Source organism: Perca fluviatilis, chromosome 18, assembly GCF_010015445.1.
Source record: "Perca fluviatilis chromosome 18, GENO_Pfluv_1.0, whole genome shotgun sequence".
In the NCBI taxonomy this organism is placed as follows: domain Eukaryota; kingdom Metazoa; phylum Chordata; class Actinopteri; order Perciformes; family Percidae; genus Perca; species Perca fluviatilis.
In genome coordinates this window covers 36340573-36361217 of record NC_053129.1, presented here as the reverse complement: position 1 = coordinate 36361217, position 20645 = coordinate 36340573, and the positions used below count along the sequence as shown (strand labels likewise).

Genomic DNA, 20645 nt, shown 5'->3' with positions numbered 1-20645 from the left:
AAAGTCCTCATGGGAACTGCAAGTGAGACAGACCGAGAACAGGTTAGACAGGGAACAGGTTAGACAGGGGACAGGTGAGATAGGAATAGGTGAGACAGGGAACAGGTGAGACGGGGAACAGGTGAGACAGGGAACAGGTGAGACATTGAACAGGTGAGACAGGGAACAGGTGAGACGGGGAACAGGTGAGACGGGGAACAGGTGAGATGGGGAACAGGTTAGACAGAAAACAGGTTAGACAGGGAACAGGTTAGACACTGAACAGGTGAGACAGGGAACAGGTGAGATGGGGAACAGGTGAGATGGGAACAGGTTAGACGGGGAACAGGTGAGACAGGGAACAGGTGAGACGGGGAACAGGTGAGACGAGGAACAGGTGAGACGGGGAACAGGTGAGACGGGGAACAGGTGAGACGGGGAACAGGTGAAACGGGGAGCAGGTGAGACAGGGTACAGGTTAGACAGGGAACAGGTGAGACAGGGAACAGGTTAGACAGGGCACAGATGGGAAAGGGAACAGGTGAGACGGGGAACAAGTGAGACAGAAAACAGGTGGGAAAGGGAATAGGTGAGACAGGTGAGATAGGAAGAGGTGTGAAGGACGGGCAGGAAAGTACAGAACAAGTAGGAGAAAATAAGAATTGGTCACCATTTAAACTGCTTCAGGAAGATGTTGAGGTTCAGGTTTTTCTTGGCATCGATGAAGGAAATCTGTGGACAAATTAAAGACATGAGGACAAAAAGATCGACTGGCTACGCTCAATGTTGCCGTCAGTCCTCGGACCCACAGCGGAGAACAAGTCTCTGCTCTCTCAGGGGTGATGCAGACACCCAACCGTTGTACCTCTTTGGGCTCAGCCTTGGCTTTGGTTCTGGTCTTGGTCTCAGTTGGAGGAAGACTGAAGAGCTGCTCGATGCTGCAGTAATCCGGTTCTACCGAATCTACAGACGAAGACGTCCACAGGGACTGCTGAGCTACAGGGAGAGAGAGACGGACGTAAATACATCTTCATCAGTGGTGGAAAGCTACACAGAGAAGAGAGAGAGTGTAAAGAGAGAGAGAGAGACAGAAAAGAGAGAGAGACAGAGACAGAGAGGAGAGAGAGAGAGAGAAGAGAGAGAGGAACAGAGACAGAGAAGAGGGGGGAGAGGGAGAGGAGAGGGAGAGAGACCGAGAGAAGACAGCAAAAAGAGGGAGAGACAGAGAGAGAGAGACAGCAAGAGAGGAGAGAGAGAGACAGAGAGGACAGAGGGAGACAGAGGGAGAGAGAGACAGAGAGAGAGACAGAGAGAGAGAGAGACGAGAGACAGACAAGAGAGAGACAGAGAGAGAGAGAAAGAGACAAGAGACAGAGAGAGAGACAGAAGAGGGGAGAGAGAGAGAGGACAGAGAGACAGAGAGAGGAGAGGGGACAGAGAGAGAGAGACAGAGAGAGAGACAGCAAGAGAGAGGGAGACAGAGAGAGAGAGACAGACAGAAGAGAGAGACAGAGAGAGACAGAAGAGAGAGACAGAGAGAAGTTGTTGTTTGCTTCCTGTTTTGTTTTATTTTTATTTTTTAAATGTATATATTTTAGTTTACTCAATTAATTGGATGTATGTATTTCTTCATTATTATCCTTGATGCTTTGGCAATATTGTTATTTCTGACATTCATGCCAATAAAGCAATTTGAATTGAATTGAGAGAGAGACAGAGAGACAGAGAGAGAGACAGAGACAGAAGCGAGAGAGACAGAGAGAGAGAGACAGAAGAGAGAGAGACAGAGAGAGAGACAGAGACAGAAGCGCGAGAGACAGAGAGAGAGAGACAGAGACAGAGAGAGAGAGACAGAGAGAGAGACAGAGAGACAGAAGAGAGAGAGAGAGAGACAGAGAGAAACAGAGAGAGAAGTAAATACATCCTCATCAGTGGTGGAAAGTAGCATTACACACGGTACTGAAATTGAATAGTTTTTTGTGTACTTTTACTTTTTAAAGTCTGTAACGTTACTTTTACTGAAGTCTGTTGTTAGTTTTGTACTTTGCTCCATTCTAAATAACATCAGTTACTGAGTAAAAGAAAAGGAAATTAAAAAGCTCCTGAATGTTCTTTTGGCGCCTGGTGGAATAGCGGGCGGTAAGTGAACTCACTGGATCAGACCCAGACCCCCAAGGATCAGACCCTGTCCCCCCAGGATCAGACCCTGTCCCCCCAGGACGGACTACAAGAAGTAAAAACACGTTTGCACCTCAAAACTAGAGCTGGGCGATATGGCTGAAAACGGTATCACGATGTGTTTCATATCGGTCGATATTGATAATCATTGATATTTTTTATGACCCATTTAAAGCGCCCATATTATGCTCATTTTCAAGTTCATAATTGTATTTTAAGGTTGTACCAGAATGGTTTAATTTTCAAAAAACACCATATTTTTGTTGTACTGCACAGCTCTCTCTCACTGCTGCAGATCCTCTTTTCACCTGGTTTCTGTTTTAGCTACAGAGTGAGACCTCTTTTCTTCTTCTGTACTATCTTTGATTGCAGAGACTTCTTCTAAACCAGGGTGCACATGGAAGTAGTTCTTTTGTAGATTATGGTGAACTAGTGTGTGTTGTAGCAGTGCTTTGCTATTGAGAACGAGGTAGCATGCTAGCGTTAGCATTAGAGAGACGAGCTAACGGTTGCGGTTAGCCAGCTCGTTTCGGCTTGTGACGTCACAAGCCGGGCCGATTTTGACCAGCTCACCCGGAGACTGAAGGCAGGAGACATTCAGAAACCAGATCTCACTCAGAACAGCGTGGATGGAAGTTTGTCTGCGTGTGTAAGCACCAGAGACACAAAATAACACCCCAAATCCCAGAAAAAGTGTTTTTTTCATAATATGGGCACTTTAAAATAAGCACCAGGAGAAAATTAGTGCTCCAAAGTGTGAGCGTGGATAAGGTGTTAAAACACGTTTGTGGTATTACCAGTGTTGGTGGGGACCACAGTCTGATGACATTGGTCCGACTACGGTCAGACTTATAAAATCCCCCAAACTGCCATACTGACTTTTCCTGTTTTATCAACGATTTCCTTGCGCGCTGCAGCACTCACTTTCCACCCGTTCTGTTAACGGTTTACGGGCATAAGGTGTCTTACTGAAATTTGTGAAATGCGTAAAATAATAAACTTTTCTTTTTACATACAATAACACAAGTTGGAAATAATTTAAGCTATCTATGATTGTTTGATTGCTGACGTTAGCTCAAAATGAATGAATGAATGAAAACTTTATTGAACAAACAACAAGTGGTGTTCAAAAGGATAAAAACACAATAAAGCCCAAAGGCTTGTTTCCATTGTGGTCCTTAATATGGAAGGGGAATACAACACATGGACTAAAAACACTGAGGACAAAGTGGAAAAGGGTCGATTAATAATCAAAACAGACAAATAAAACAGATCTAAAACACAAAGGAAAACAGGGACTAGATTCCCTGACAGACATACAGACACATAAACAGACAATACAGTACAAACAACAGTACAATATTCCTAGTACTTCAACGATCTTTTGAGTTTGTTTATGGGCTTGATAACCATTTCTTTATTTATTTAAAATGAAAGTAGGAGGAGCTCAACAGTTTAAGGTTGGAAGTAAGCCATTCCACAAGACAGCTGCCGAGTATAGGAAAGAGTACTTTCCCATACAGCTCTTAAAACAGCAGGGCCTGTAATCTGTGGAACTCCCCCTAGTGGAATAGCTATGCATATCACTAATATCACACACATATCACTATTGCTAACTTGCAGCTAGCAGTCATTTCAAAAACGTTTTAGCTATCTATGATTGTTTGATTGCTAACGTTAGCGCAAAACGCCATTAGTATCTAAGAGGCTATTTGATTACTAACGTTAGCTCAAAACGCTGTTAGCATCGAAGAGGCTACTTGATTGCTAACATTATCTCAAAACACTGTTAGCATCTTAGCTAGCAGTCATTTCAAAAACGTTTTAGCTAGTGTCCTAAATATAGGGTACTAGTTTTAGCTAGCTATGATTGTTTGATTGCTAACGTTAGCTCAAAACCATAGACAGTATATTGGAGGCTACTGGTTGCAATGTGACACTAAGTAAGTGACACTGTTATTGAAGAACACAAGACAGCGATGTGGCACAACCAAACTTGATACTGTTACATGATTGGCTGTTAGAGTGTCACTCCCTATGTTACCAGAGAGTGAGTGCCTTTGTTCATACAACCAAACTTGCTTCACAACCTCTGGTTTCTTCCGACGAAGAAAAACAACGTTATCGAATGTTTTATCGACCGCATTCTCTATCGATATTGATTATGTGTCTATCGCGATACATATCGTTATCGTTTTATCGCCCAGCCCTACTCACAACACTCACCTGTCACCGCTCTCGCCGGGAGCTTCTGCCAGTTCAGCTTCTTCATACGGAGGGTGGGGCAGGGGGCGGGGCTAAAATATGACGCGCCCAATCCCTGAACTGTCTGGGCTACGATGACGTCACCTGGAGGGGGAGGAGGAGCCCCAAAACCAGGTAAGGGGGGAGGAGGAGGAGGCCCTGAACCAGGTAAGGGTGGAGGGGGAGGAGGCCCAAAACCAGATAAGGGGGGAGGGGGAGGAGGCCCAAAACCAGGTAAAGGAGGAGGGGAGGAGCTCCTGAACCAGGTAAGGGAGGAGGGGGAGGAGCCCCAAAACCAGGTAAGGGTGGAGGGGAGGAGGGAGGAGGCCCTGAACCAGGTAAGGGTGGAGGGGAGGAGCCCCTGAACCAGGTAAGGTAGGAGGAGCCCCTGAACCAGGTAAGGGGGGAGGGGGAGGAGGCCCTGAACCAGGTAAGGGGGGAGGGGGAGGAGCCCCTGAACCAGGTAAGGTAGGAGGAGCCCCTGAACCAGGTAAGGGGGGAGGGGGAGGAGCCCCTGAACCAGGTAAGGGGGGAGGGGGAGGAGGCCCTGAACCAGGTAAGGGTGTTGAAGGAGCACATGGCGTAGCAGGAGGACCGTCTTTGTCTTGGAGTCGAGTCTGCACCGCCCTGTCGATGGTTCGGACCCTGCGATTGGCTGAGAGGGACTTCTGGGGGAGGAGCCTCTCCAGCAGACAGTCAGCAGAATCTAAGTCACCTACAAACACACACAGGCTGCGTAGTGAGGACCAGGACTCCAAAATACATAGCTGAGCTTCTTCCCCCAAACGAGCCTAAACATAACCTTAGGGCTCACACTTGGCCCAGCGGCTTTATGCTGCGTTCCAGGCACCATTTTTAGCCCGTAAGTTACGACTTCAAGTCACGACTCACGACTTGGTAGCGTTCCAGGGTTCAGGTTAGGCTACCTACCGTTAACGTTAGCTAGTGGCTACCTAACGCTGACGTTTGCTAGCGTTAGCTGATACTAGCGATTTCTAGTCGGCGACATATTTTGGGCTTCATTTAATAAACATAACCTGTAGTAGTACACATTCGTATGTGTATTATTTTGATTAGAATGTGCGGAATTACTTTACGTTGCCTATTTATGTCTATTTCTCACGGTTAATCACCAGCGTCTGCACAGCATCAACAGGGGGCGCTGCTGTTGTTGATGTGTGTGTAACTGGGAGTACAGTGATCTAGTACCAGTTCACGGGTAGTAAGTTACAGGGTTTGACTGCTGTTCCAGGGCACTTTCAAGGGTAGAAGGTTGTGAAAACATGAGTTACGGGCTGCCTGGAACACAGCAATAGAACCGTGTCTGGGCATTATAGCGCTTACCTCATCACATTGCGGGACTCGCAGACTACAGTTCCCGTTCATCTCTAAGTAAGAACTGTAAGAACCAGATCCGGGAACGTTTAATGATCACACCGATGATTACCGAGCCCAAGTCCAACCGAACCAGACTTAGGGTCCTATCTCGCACCAGGCACAGCGCAGCACAAAGCCTGACGCAAGTGTCTTTGCTAGTTTAAGACCGTCCAGCGCCCATCTGTGGCCCAGGGAGGTGTGTTCAGGTGCATTCTGGGCATGCTGGTCTTACAGGGAGGTGTGTTCAGGTGCATTCTGGGCATGCTGGTCTTACAGGGAGGTGTGTTCAGGTGCATTCTGGGCAGGCTGGTCTTACAGGGAGGTGTGTTCAGGTGCATTCTGGGCGTGCTGTTCTTACAGGGAGGTGTGTTCAGGTGCATTCTGGGCGTGCTGGTATTACAGGGAGGTGTGTTCAGGTGCATTCTGGGCGTGCTGGTCTTACAGCGAGGTGTGTTCAGGTGCATTCTGGGCGTATTGCTATCTTGAGGCAGCGGGAAGTGATCGCACCATTGACCACCAAAAACCTGGTCTAAAGTCAATAACGCAGCATTTCATTGTTATTTTAACAGAGCATTAGTAAAATGCTCCTAGGCTCGCATTGTGTGCACAGCACGTGCACACAATGCTTGTTATACACACAGGGACACGCAGCACACACACACACACACACACACACACACACACACACACACACACACACACACACACACACACACACACACACACGATTACAAATAATAATATTACGGTGTAAATCCTCCATCATAACAGCAATGCTCCAAGGTCCAAACGCGCCTGGCTTTTAAAAGGGAATGGGAGATGATCTCTGATTGGCTGATGAATGGGAGATGATCTCCGATTGGTTGATTGCATGTTACGCCCAAAACACACCTCTGATTAATGAAGACACTAAGAACAACCCTTTAGAACCAGGCGCCCGGCGCACGGACACTTTTATCAGCCGTCAGACTAGCAGAAGTGGATTCCTACACGCCCTAAACACACCTGCGCTTCACGCGGTGCGCTTACATCGTTAAAATAGGACCCATGGACACACACCAGACTTACCGTCCTGGGACAGCAGGGTGGCTCGGTCTGCCAGCAGCTCCAGAGCAAACCAGACCTCAGCTCTGTTGGGATCCACCAACAGCAAGGCCTGGAGGATGGACAGCAGCTGGACAGAGGACGGACTGCCAGACACCTGGACAAAGACAGATGGACGGACATCACAACAAAAAGAGTTTGGGAATCAAATAAGGGCTCACAAACTAAAAGAGGGTACTATTATACTGGTTTTTAAGGTTGTGAGATCCCGCGTAACCCCCGTATAGGAGGTCCGATCTGGTTAGAACCTCTTCAACATCTCAACACTTCCTCTGGGCCTCCTTGAGCCCAGTTCAGACCAGCGATTCATGACCAGAGAAGCTCGCGTTAGAACGCTGCAGGAAAGGTTTCAGCGGTCTGAACTGGCCCGTCTCAGCTCAACACTAGAGGTGGCCCGATACCGATTCTGATACCTGAACTTGCGTATCGGCCGATGTCGAGTACCGATCCGATACCAGTGTGTCATATATTTTATTATGTTTAACAGCTATCTCTCGTTAGGGTTGGGTACTGTTTGGATTTTTACAATTCCGATGCCGAACCGGTACTTTTAAAACGATTCTGATTCCTAAACCGATTCTGGAAAAACTGAAAAATGACATCAAAGAAAGGCTCTTTTATGGAGTTTTTTTTAAATTGAAAATTATTTAAATTGAACAATATATTAACGTTTTAAAGTACTTCAATATATAATAAGTAAACCTAAGTCACCTAAAACATACAGTACAGGCCAAAAGTTTGGACACACCTTCTCATTCAATGCGTTTCCTTTTTATTTTCATGACTATTTACATTGTAGATTCTCACTGAAGGCATCAAAACTATGAATGAACACATATGGAATTATGTACTTAACAAAAAAGTGTGAAATAACTGAAAACATGTCTTATATTTTAGATTCTTCAAAGTAGCCACCCTTTGCTTTTTTTGATAACTCTGCAAACCCTTGGTGTTCTCTCAATGAGCTTCATGAGGTAGTCACCTGAAATGGTTTTACCTTCACAGGTGTGCTTTGTCAGGGTTCATTAGTGGAAGTTTTTCCCTTATTAATAAAAAAAGCTTTACTTTACTATGATGGTAATAATTTAATGAATAAGCTTTGAGTGTCTGTCTGTCTGTCTGTGTGTGTCTTGTCTGTATCTGCTCTTTGGGTTACTTACCTTTACACAACTATTAACTAAACAACAAGTATGTATTGAGTTGATGTAAATTAATGCTTTTTTCTTATCCGATTCATCGATTAATCGAAAAAAAATAATCAACAGATTAATCGATTATTAAAATAATCGTTAGTTGCAGCCTTATTAATAACCCCAACACAGAGACAGAGGAAGGGGACAGACATTCGGCGGCTCTTCCACTGTAACCTGAACAATCCCCTAATGAATGAATATATATAGATAAAGATATAGATGTATATATATATATATATATATATATATATATATATATATATATATATATATATATATATATATATATATATATATATATATATTTATATAGATCTAGACTACCTTGGTGAAGAGTGAGCTGAAGACCTGCTGGTGGCTGCTCATGTCCACTCCTCCGTACAGTTTCTCCATCTCCTCCTTATCCTCCATCAGAGAGTCCTCAAACGCATTACACTGGATGTTCAGGTCCACATCTTCTGTCTCCCTGGAGACAGACAGACAGACAGAGAGAGGGAGAGAGAGACAGACAGACAGAGAGAGAGAGAGAGAGAGACAGACAGACAGACAGACAGAGAGAGGGAGAGAGACAGACAGACAGACAGAGGGAGAGAGACACACAGTTCACACATGGACGGACATGTTGATTATTGATTAATAATTATTAATAAAGATAAGAGCAGTACCTCAGTCTGGGCAGAACATCCAGCAGACGTAATCCTGAAACAAGACATTATTGTTAGAAAACACACACACACACACACACAGAGAGAGACACAGACACAGAGACACACAGAGAGAGACAGAGAGAGACAGACAGACACAGAGAGACAGACAGACACACAGACGAGAGACAGACAGACAGACACACAGACACACAGACAGACACACAGAGACACAGAGACACACACACACACACACGGAGAGACACACACACAGGCAGAATCTGCACACACACACACACACACACACACACAGACATTACAGACACACACACACACACACACACACACACACACACACACACACACACACACACACACACACACACACAGGTAGTTGTTAGAGGCTTGCTGGTACCGATGAACTCCTGTCTCAGCCGGTCCCTCTTCCTCAGGTCTTCTTGTCCCCACACCAGGACGTTGACCACGCTGAGCAGCGAGACCAGGTAGGGGGCGTTATCGGAGGCCTGCAGCTCGTTCATGATCACGCTGAAACGATACTGCTGCTTCTTCACACTCTGAACACAAGACACACACACACACACACACACACACACACACACACACACACTTAGGATTCAAGTTCCCACTTTCTTATCCATAGAAATAAAATGGATGGATGTTTGCCGTGGTCATTTATTAGCACACAACTAAATAGCGGTTGTTGTGGATTTGTGAGGACTATGGTTAACTGCTCCTCAGAGCTCTGCAGGGTAAATCCAGACAGCTAGACTATCTGTCTGTCTGTCTGTCTAACAGCTAGCTAGACTATCTGTCTGTCTGTCTGTCTGTCTAACAGTTAGCTAGACTATCTGTCTGTCTGTCTAACAGCTAGCTAGACTGTCTGTCTGTCTGTCTAACAGCTAGCTAGACTGTCTGTCTGTCTGTCTGTCTGTCTAACAGCTAGCTAGACTATCTGTCTGTCTGTCTGTCTGTCTAACAGCTAGCTAGACTATCTGTCTGTCTGTCTGTCTGTCTGTCTGTCTAACAGCTAGCTAGACTATCTGTCTGTCTGTCTGTCTAACAGCTAGCTAGACTGTCTGTCTGTCTGTCTGTCTGTCTAACAGCTAGTTAGACTATCTGTCTGTCTGTCTGTCTAACAGCTAGCTAGACTGTCTGTCTGTCTGTCTGTCTAACAGCCAGCTAGACTATCTGTCTGTCTGTCTGTCTAACAGCTAGCTGGACTATCTGTCTGCCTGTCTAACAGCTAGCTAGACTATCTGTCTGTCTGTCTGTCTGTCTAACAGCTAGCTAGACTATCTGTCTGTCTGTCTAACAGCTAGCTAGACTGTCTGTCTGTCTGTCTGTCTAACAGCTAGCTAGACTGTCTGTCTGTCTAACAGCTAGCTAGACTATCTGTCTGTCTGTCTGTCTAACAGCTAGCTAGACTATCTGTCTGTCTGTCTCTCTAACAGCTAGCTAGACTGTCTGTCTGTCTGTCTGTCTGTCTGACTGACTATCTGTCTGTCTGTCTGTCCAACAGCTAGCTAGACTATCTGTCTCTCTGTCTGTCTGTCTGTCTAACAGCTAGCTAGACTATCTGTCTGTCTGTCTGTCTGTCTGTCTGTCTGTCTGTCTAACAGCTAGCTAGACTACCTGTCTGTCTGTCTGTCTGTCTGTCTAACAGCTAGCTAGACTATCTGTCTGTCTGTCTGTCTGTCTAACAGCTAGCTAGACTATCTGTCCAATCTGAGTTTTCTGTTGAACGACTAAAACTACTTCTGAACGTCCCCATGTTCTAGCAGAGGCACCGTGGTTCCGTCCGGAGCTTAGCCCCGCCCACGATGATTCTGATTGGTTTAAAGAAATATAACATAATAAACTTTAATTGTCATCTTCATAATCAGTTGGAACGGCGGCATTTAAAGACTATGCTGGAGCACTTAGAGAAACCCAGCAGACGAAGGCTCCAGCGTAATATGATCCTAATGAATATGATGGAAGAAGAGCAGAGAGCAACAGGTAAGTTTAACTAGCATTAACAACTAGCATTAACAACTAGCATTAACAACTAGGATTAACAACTAGCATTAACAACTAGCATTAACAACTAGCATTAACAACTAGCATTAACAACTAGCATTAACAATCAGCTGGTTGAAGGCGTGATGTTTGTATAGGAGTTAGAATACGTAGGAGAACTGCAGACAGTGAAGAATAAGTACTGTTAGTGTTTCAGGTGTCACTGAGAGTTCCTATGTGGGAAAGGGAACAGCGAAAAGTCCCTGACCTGAAGTAAGAGCTGAAAGAGTTACAGGATCTACGGTCAGAGGAACTTAATAATCCCCAAATTGGAAAAAAGAAAGGTTCTAGGAACGGTATGGTCTAGGGACTGCAAAAATCCCATAAATGTGTACCATTTACACCTACGTTACCGAGTTTAAATGTGTACCATTTACACCTACGTTACCGAGTTTAAATGTGTACCATTTACACCTACGTTACCGAGTTTAAATGTGTACCATTTACACCTAAAAGTGGCAGCTGCTCTGACCTTTATGCTACGTTGATTTTGAATGAAAAAGGCCTTTCTATCCATTTTGTTTCTATGATCCTATCCTATTTAAACTTTACATGTCAAGTCAGTATTTTGAAAAGCTCTTCCAGAGAAAAGGTGAGGCTGGACAGGTAAGCTCTTGCATCAGTTCTGTGTGAAGAGTGGGTGAAAACAGGCCTGGGCGAGGCTGATGCCGGGAACTCTCCCATCAGGGAGTGATGTGATACGTTTGTTCTGATTCTTATCTGCAGTCACACCCTGCTGCCACACAATCAGAGCTGATAATCTAACTCTGCTGCTACATGGATTCAAATGTTGAGCAGAGTCTCTGCTCTGAAGAAAAGACTTGGAGGGTGAAGGGTGTGCATACAGCTGCACAACTCAATGTGGCCATGTACTGTCTCTTATCCATGTTCTACTGTCTGTTTTATATGTTTTAATGTTTGGTGTGTTGCATGTTAAGTGGTGGTCTCCAACGTTTTAAGGATGTCCTGCCTCTTAGACTGTAAACCTAGTTTACCTACAGGTACCAATAAAGTCACCTGAACCTGAACCTGAACCTGTGTCAGGTGGACAACATGTTGCAGCTTGCTTTTAACAACACGCAGCAACATCCTTCCATTAGCCCCGTTTCCCTCTGGGAACGTTTAGCGCCAGTCCTAGGCGGGATTTATGCTTCTGCAGAGTTGCTACGCAGAGCTTACTGCGGTCGAGTCGGGGGACATGCAGCGCTACCAAGCCACGGCCAGGCCGACCAATCATAGTTGGTCGCGTAGTTTGACGTTTAGTTACATTTCTGGAGAGCTGACGTCAGGCTACATCGTAGGGTCTAGAGGTTGTCTATCACAGTGCCATATGTTTCATGGCCAGAGCCCCTCTTAACACCCACCACTGCAACCTCTATGCACTGGAACCAACTCATTTACAAGTCCTTACCTAAGCTCACTGGTCACCATAGCTTCACCCACCCTAACCATTCGCTCTAGCAGTGACATCTCCTTGGTCACCCCAAAAGCAGACACCTCCTTTGGCCCCCACTCCTTCCAGTTCTCAGCTGCTAATGACTGGAATGAACTACAAAAACCCACGAAACTCAAAACCCTTATCCCACTAACTACCTTTACAGTACGTCTGTCTGAGCTCCTGTCTGATCACTGTACGTGCTAACTGTTCTCCATCATTCATGCTGTGCTCTCACACCCCCTTACTGCATTACTGCACTCCATTACCTCAGTCACACCCCCCCCCTTACTGCATTACTGCACTCCATTACCTCAGTCACACCCCTGTCATATTCTGTTTACGCCCTTTTGCACTATTCATCCGCCCAGGTATGCTCAAATGTCATTCCTCCAACCTTTGTGTCACACTATTTTTGTACACCACAACCTGCACTAACTGTATATTGACTCTTTATTACATCTCAGCATTTTATAGACTGTCTATTCATATATATATACTGCATTATAACTGAACTACATCACTAACTAGATCATAATTTGCACTAACTGTTTTTGTTTTGGCTCTTCACTATATCTCAGCAGTGTTATAGACTGTCTATTCATGTATATTGTGTTATTACCATATCACTTTTGCATATCCATTGAGTTACTTTGCCTAGGCTTTGTAATGCTTACTTAATCTGCACTTTATGTAGCCTTTTGTATTCTATATTCCTGTATTGTATGAATGTGAAACTGCATGTCGTCCTGCACGCTGATGCTTTTCTTGGCCAGGTCACTGTTGTAAATGAGAACCTGTTCTCAGCGGCCTACCTGGTTACATAAAGGTTAAATAAAAAAAGGTAAAAACTAAATAAAAGGAGTCGGCATCTCCGCGTACCTACGTACATACCCACAGAGTGGGAGATTTATCGCAGAAGCATAAATTGGCAGTTTTTTTAGAGGATAACCGCTCAAACTGGAGGCTAACTGTGCTCCAGAGCAGGGCTAACCATCCCTAACAGGGCCAGACCGTGCCAGTGTAAACACTGAGAGAAGCAGGCTAACCATCCCTAACAGGGCCAGAAGGGGCCAGTGTAAACACTGAGAGAAGCAGGCTAACCATCCCTAACAGGGCCAGAAGGGGCCAGTGTAAACACTGAGAGAAGCAGGCTAACCATCCCTAACAGGGCCAGAAGGGGCCAGTGTAAACACTGAGAGAAGCAGGCTAACCATCCCTAACAGGGCCAGACCGTGCCAGTGTAAACACTGAGAGAAGCAGGCTAACCATCCCTAACAGGGCCAGAAGGGGCCAGTGTAAACACTGAGAGAAGCAGGCTAACCATCCCTAACAGGGCCAGAACGTGCCAGTGTAAACACTGAGAGAAGCAGGCTAACCATCCCTAACAGGGCCAGAAGGGGCCAGTGTAAACACTGAGAGAAGCAGGCTAACCATCCCTAACAGGGCCAGAAGGGGCCAGTGTAAACACTGAGAGAAGCAGGCTAACCATCCCTAACAGGGCCAGACCGTGCCAGTGTAAACGCTGAGAGAGACTGGGGTAGGGGGTACCTTGTAGTGCTGGAGGGCGTCCAGGGCCAGGCGGTGTCCCTGAGGGTCAAACAGAGCGAGAGCCGCCAGCAGCTCAAACACCTGCATCTTCACCATGACGTTAGACGTGTCCAGAGCTGAGGGACATACACAGGGACAGGGTCAGAGGTCAGGGACACACACAGGGACAGAGGTCAGGGACATACACAGGGACAGGGACATACACAGGGACATACACAGGGACAGGGACAGAGGTCAGGGACATACACAGGGACAGGGTCAGAGGTCAGGGACACACACAGGGACAGGGACAGAGGTCAGGGACATACACAGGGACAGGGACATACACAGGGACAGGGTCAGGGACAGAGGTCAGGGACATACACAGGGACAGGGTCAGAGGTCAGGGACATACACAGGGTCAGAGGTCAGGGACATACACAGGGACAGGGACATACACAGGGACAGGGACATACACAAGGACAGGGTCAGAGGTCAGGGACATACACAGGGACAGGGACATACACAGGGACAGGGTCAGAGGTCAGGGACATACACAGGGTCAGGGTCAGAGGTCAGGGACATACACAGAGACAGGGTCAGAGGTCAGGGACAGGGTCAGAGGTCAGGGACATACACAGGGACAGGGTCAGAGGTCAGGGACATACACAGGGACATGGTCAGAGGTCAGAGGTCAGGGACATACACAGGGACAGGTTCAGAAGTCAGGGTCAGGGACATACACAGGGACAGGGTCAGAGGTCAGGGACATAGACAGGGACATACACAGGGACATACACAGGGACAGGGTCAGAGGTCAGGGACATACACAGGGACAGGGTCAGAGGTCAGGGACATACACAGGGACAGGGACATACACAGGGACAGGGTCAGAGGTCAGGAGTCTTAATCCACTGGAAAAACCAAAGACATAGAGAGAGGACCAATGGAAGGAAGGTGCAAAACATAGAATCAGAATCAGAAAGGGATTCATTGTCAGGTAAGTAGCACTGAGAGAGACAGACAGACAGACAGACAGGCAAACAGACAGCGAGACAGACAGACAGACAGAATGGCAGAGAGACAGAATAGAATCAGAAAGGGATTAATTGCCAGGTAAGTAGCACTTCGTAGGAATTTACCTTGGTTGACAGACAGACAGACAGACAGACAGACAGATGGACAGACAGATAGACAGACAGACAGGCAAACAGACAGACATGCAGAGACCAGACAGGCACACAGAAAGACAGAGAGACAGGCAGAGAAACAGACAGGCAGACAGATAACTATTGAACATTAAGAGAGAAACAGAGCGTGTATGTGTTAGAGTGGGATGTAGATGAATGTTTATAGGGAGGTGCTAGCTGGACCCACCCTGGGTCAGGGTCCTGACGTAGCCCTGGTGGTCCAGGATGAAGTGCAGTCCTTCGGAGGAGTTCATGACGGCTCGGACGCAGGCCACGCAGGTCAGCTGCAGCAGAGCGTCGGAGATACGAGCGCAGCCGCGACCCGACAGGCGCTCCAAGGCCTCCATCAGCAGGTCCAGACCCCGAAGCTCCAGGAACTGGACCATCCAGTCCTGGTCGCTGTTCTCCAAACGCCGGCGCAAACCAGAGTAGTTCACCACCGTGGGAACCTGCAGGGTCAGGGAGAGGTCAGAGAGAGGTCAAAGAGAGGTCAGAGAGAGGTCAGAGAGAGAGGTCAGGGAGAGGGGTCAGAGAGAGGTCAGAGAGAGAGGTCAGGGAGAGAGGTCAGAGAGAGGTCAGAGAGAGGGGTCAGAGAGAGGGGTCAGAGAGAGAGGTCAGAGAGAGGTCAGAGAGAGAGGTCAGAGAGAGAGGTCAGGGAGAGGTCAGGGAGAGGAGTCAGAGAGAGGTCAGGGAGAGAGTCCAGAGAGAGAGGTCAGAGAGGTCAGAGAGAGGTCAGGAGAGTAGAGAGGTCAGGGAGAGAGGTCAGAGAGAGGTCAGGAGAGGTCAGGGGAGAGGTCAGAGAGAGAGGTCAGGGAGAGGTCAGAGAGGTCAGAGAGAGGTCAGGGAGAGAGGTCAGGGAGAGGTCAGAGAGGTCAGAGAGAGGTCAGAGAGAGGTCAGGGAGGTCGAGAGAGGTCAGAGAGAGGTCAAAGAGAGGTCAGGAGAGAGGTCAAGAGGTCAGGAGAGAGGTCAGGAGAGAGGTCAGGAGAGAGGTCAGAGAGAGGTCAGAGAGGTCAGAGAGAGGTCAGAGAGAGGTCAGAGAGGTCAGGAGAGAGGTCAGGAGAGAGGTCAGGAGAGAGGTCAGGAGAGGTAGAGAGAGGTCAGAGAGAGGTCAGGGAGAGGGTCGAGAGAGAGGTCAGGAGAGAGGGTCGAGAGAGGTCAGAGAAGGGTCAGAGAGGAGGTCGAGAGAGGTCGAAGGAGGTCAGAGAGAGGTCGAGAGAGAGGTCAGAGAGAGGTCAGAGAGAGAGTCAGAGAGAGAGGTCAGGAGAGAGGTCAAGAGAGGAGTCAAGAGAGGTCAGAGAGAGGGTCAGAGAGGAGTCAGAGAGAGGTCAAGAGAGAGTCAGAGAGAGAGGTCGAGAGGAGTCAGAGAGAGGAGTCAGAGAGAGAGGTCAGAGAGAGGGTCAGAGAGAGGTCAGAGAGGGAGAGAGGAGTCAGGAGAGGTCAGAGAGAGAGGTCAGAGAGGTAAGAGGGTCAGAGAGGAGAGTAGAGAGAGGTCAGAGAGAGAGGTCAGAGAGAGAGGTCAGAGAGAGAGGTCAGAGAGAGGTCAGAGAGAGAGGTCAGAGAGAGAGTCAGAGAGAGGAGTCAGAGAGAGAGAGGTCAGAGAGAGAGGTCAGAGAGAGAGGTCAGAGAGAGAGGTCAGGGAGAGAGGTCAGAGAGAGAGGTCAGAGAGAGGTCAGAGAGAGAGGTCAGAGAGGGGTCAGGGAGAGGTCAGAGAGTTTAAATGGCCTCAAACTGTGGATCTGCCTAGATCAGCTCTGTGCTGCTGGATCAATATAGTCAAGTGAGTATATAGTGAGACGAAACAACGTTTCACCACGGATCAAGTGGTGTTACACGCCAAGCACGCTGTTACATTTAAAATATATAAAAACGAGACAGGCTACATGTAGTGCACACACATTATAGACTATACATTAAGTGCTTAAAGCGTAACTCTACCTGAGTCAAACTTTCGTTTAAAAGCATATTTAGGACAGAAGTGCCACTTTTAAGATGTACCGTATTTCAGTTTTTCAGTCAAATGGCCTTTTGAATGGGAGTCATAGGGGCACTACTATGCTATCCTCACCCTAACTACACTGGTGACCACGATATACTAAAATTCCTCCTCTCATTCCCCCTGCTCTGGTGTTTCCCCTCTCTGGTGTTCCCCCTCTCATTCCCCCTGCTCTGGTGTTTCTCCCTCTCATTCCCCCTGCTCTGGTGTTTCCCCCTCTCATTCCTCCTGCTCTGGTGTTCCCCTCTCATTCCCCCTGCTCTGGTGTTTCTCCCCTCTCATTCCCCCGGCTCTGGTGTTCCTCCCTCTCTATTTCCCCCTGCTCTGGTGTTCCCCTCTCATTCCCCCCTGCTCTGGTGTTCCCCCTCTCACATTCCCCTGCTCTGGTGTTCCCCCTCTCATTCCTCCCTGCTCTGGTGTTCCTCCCTCATTCCCCTGCTCTGGTGTTCCCCCTCTCATTCCCCTGCTCTGGTGTTTCCTTCTCATTCCCCTGCTCTGGTGTTCCCCCTCTCATTCCCCTGCTCTGGTTTTCCCCTCTCATTCCCCCTGCCTGGTGTTCCCCCTCTCATTCCCCTGCTCTGGTGTTTCCCCCTCTCATTCCCCCTGCTCTGGTGTTCCCCCTCTCATTCCCCTGCTCTGGTGTTTCCCCTCTCTCATTCCCCCTCTCTGGTGTTCCCCCTCTCATTCCCCCTGCTCTGGTGTTCCCCTCTCATTCCCCTGCTCTGGTGTTTCCCCTCTCATTCCCCTGCTCTGGTGTTCCCCCTCTCATTCCCCCTGCTCTGGTTTCCCCCTCTCATTCCCCTGCTCTGGCGTTTCTCCCTCTCATTCCCCCTGCTCTGGCGTTTCCCCCTCTCATTCCTCCTGGTCCTACCTGCAGGAGTCTGATGCAGAGCTCGGGGTCAGCGTTCTCCAGATTGGCCTCCAGCGTGGCGTCCGGGTCGTTGCCGGGACTTCCTGTCATGCGCTCCTTCACGGCCTCCCATTTGGTGGAGGCCCATTTGGTTGCCATGACGAGGAGAAGCCTCAGAGAGACCAAAGGTTTGATCTTGAATCGTCCAATCAGCTTCCACCTATTGGTCCAAACACAGTCAGGGATCAATATGTTGAAATATCATTATATACTCCTGTTGTTCATGGGTCAAATCTGAAAGGTTATATATCAGAAAATTTGGGGGGTTTTTTCAACCAAATTGTCAAAAAAATAACGTGGATGGTTCTGCAAAGTAAATGATCAGTTCACTACTTTGATTGAATTTGGGCGTTTTATTAAATTTTATAGCATTTGAAGAAAGACAAAATGTCTAAAAAATAAAAATAAAAAAAAAATAAAAATGGGCAAAAAGCACAAAAAACGACTAAAAAATTGGAAAAAAGTGACAAAAAAACTTAAGTGTGAAAAAGTGCTGACCAATTTTAGTTTTAAATTTTGACCCAGAAAAACAAAACGTTGCAGGTCGACGAGAAGACAACACGTGGTTTAAATATTTCAGAAAATGCAGTTTGAGGTCAGATTTGATCCTATTTGGTCAAAATAACCACATGTCAGTTTCAATGACTCAGCAGTTTTCTGAAGACTTCCTATGAGATCAGGTGACTATCTACTGTTTAGGTTCAGCTCTTTATATCTTGTATTTGTAACATTTGGACTCTTTATTAGCTATAAACTGATGTATTTTAATATGTCTTCAGATTCTGAGTCATGTTGTTAAACGGTGCTGACGGAGGATTGTTGTATCAGCTGATCTTCAGCGTTCAGACAAACCACCATTGTTAGGTCATCTGTGTGTGTGTGTGTGTGTGTGTGTGTGTGTGTGTGTGTGTGTGTGTGTGTGTGTGTGTGTGTGTGTGTCTCTGTGTGTTTGTGTGTGATGACGGACAGATTGGGAGGAGAAATTCCTGGCTGGCGTGAAGGAATTGTGTCTGTGTGTGTCTCTTCCTGTCTGTGTGTGTGTCTCTTCCTGTGTGTGTGTGTGTGTGTGTGTGTGTGTGTGTGTGTGTGTGTGTGTGTGTGTGTGTGTGTGTGTGTCTCTTCCTGTCTGTGTGTGTGTGTGTGTGTGTGTGTGTGTGTGTGTGTGTGTGTTGACAGATTGGGTGGAGAAATTCCTTCACGCCAGCCTTGCCAGGGCTGGCCAGACATAATTCAGGTGATGAAGTCAGCAGCTTAATCATAAAAAAAATAAAAAAAAATAAAGAAATAATACTAATAATTTAAATATATATATATATATATATATATATATATATATATATATATATATATATATATATATATATATAAACTTAATTAAAACTGCATTTTTCAGACAGTAAAATACAATTGCAGTAAACATAAAACTACTAACTTGTTACTAAAAGGTATTATCTTTGTCTCAAAGTCCATGTGTACTCATTGATTTAAGAAAAATACCAGACAGAAGACAGCTAACTGAACTCATCTGCTCTCACTTAAAGAAATATAACAGTTAAATGTTGAAGAACCGTATCTATATTTGGATGAATATTAACGCTTGTTGTCAGTATTAAACATCGTTGGTTTCTCTGCCACTGTGCCCAGTCTCGTTCCACCCGCCTCCGTCTGAACCCCACCAGACTCCCTTTAAAACTCACAGCATTTAATGTCTCTGCACTTCAGCAAAAAGAATACGCAACGTACAAGAAAACGTCCAAGACTGTCGAGCTACACAGAGTGTTGTGGTGAATTCGGCATAGTAATGAATAATCAATAAGCTCTCTATTTCTGTAAAAAGATTGTTTTCAACTCTATAAGTCAACTCCACAAATGACGCGGTTTGCTGCAGCCCTCCGCGGAATGTTTGACAGTGTTGGCAATCAAAGCAGCATTTAAAGTAGTTATAAAATGTAAATAAGAAAGCCTGATCGACTTAACTCATGCCGAATGACAGTGTGGTCAGCAATGACTCCGGTGGTGTTTTTCTTAAAATGAATCGCGAGGTGTTTGCTTTATAATGACTGATAAGTCTTAAAAGTATAGTTTTTCCGATGAGCTTCGGCAGCAACAGCAACACATCGGGACCGACGTTAGACACACCCCGTACACGACTTTCACGTACTTTCTCACATTAAATATGACACTTTAAAAGATGATTTCCCACATACATGTTTTTGATTACGATTAAAAGATGAGCTGAATCCTTACCGTGACAACCGGAGAGCGGGAAACCGTCTGGATAAATATCTCAATCTTAGCTAACTCCAGAAAACACGTGCATGACGTGGGCGTGGTCAGAGCCGCTACATCTGTGCGCGTGCATGTGTGTGTTAAATTTGACCTACTTTCAAAAAGTTTCTACATCAGAAATTTCGGTTTTACTTTAACCAAATTGCCCCAAAAATGTGGATGGTTCAATTCAAACGCTTTTCACAAGTAACATAAATGATCCGTTCACTACTATTATTTAATGTGGGTGTTTAATTTAATTTTATAGTATTTAAAGAATTATATTTTTTATAAAAGAACATTGAAAAAAATTACAAAAATGTTCAAAAAGTTTAAAAAAAGAAGAAGAAAAAACGTAAAAAAAATCAGAATAAGTCACAAAAGACTTGGAAAAATACAGAAATACAGAAAAATAAACAAAAACATCGAAAATAAATTGAGAACAAGTGACAAAACATTGTGAAAAAGTGACAAAAACATCGAAAAAATTGTGAAAAAGTGATAAAAACATCGAAAAAAA

General features: G+C 46.1%; 1 pseudogene; it reads right to left on the bottom strand.

Moving 5' to 3' along the window:
- LOC120546678 overlaps positions 1-20193 on the bottom strand; it is a 40965-nt pseudogene extending 20772 nt beyond the window's left edge.
- Positions 20194-20645: the final 452 nt, after the last annotated feature.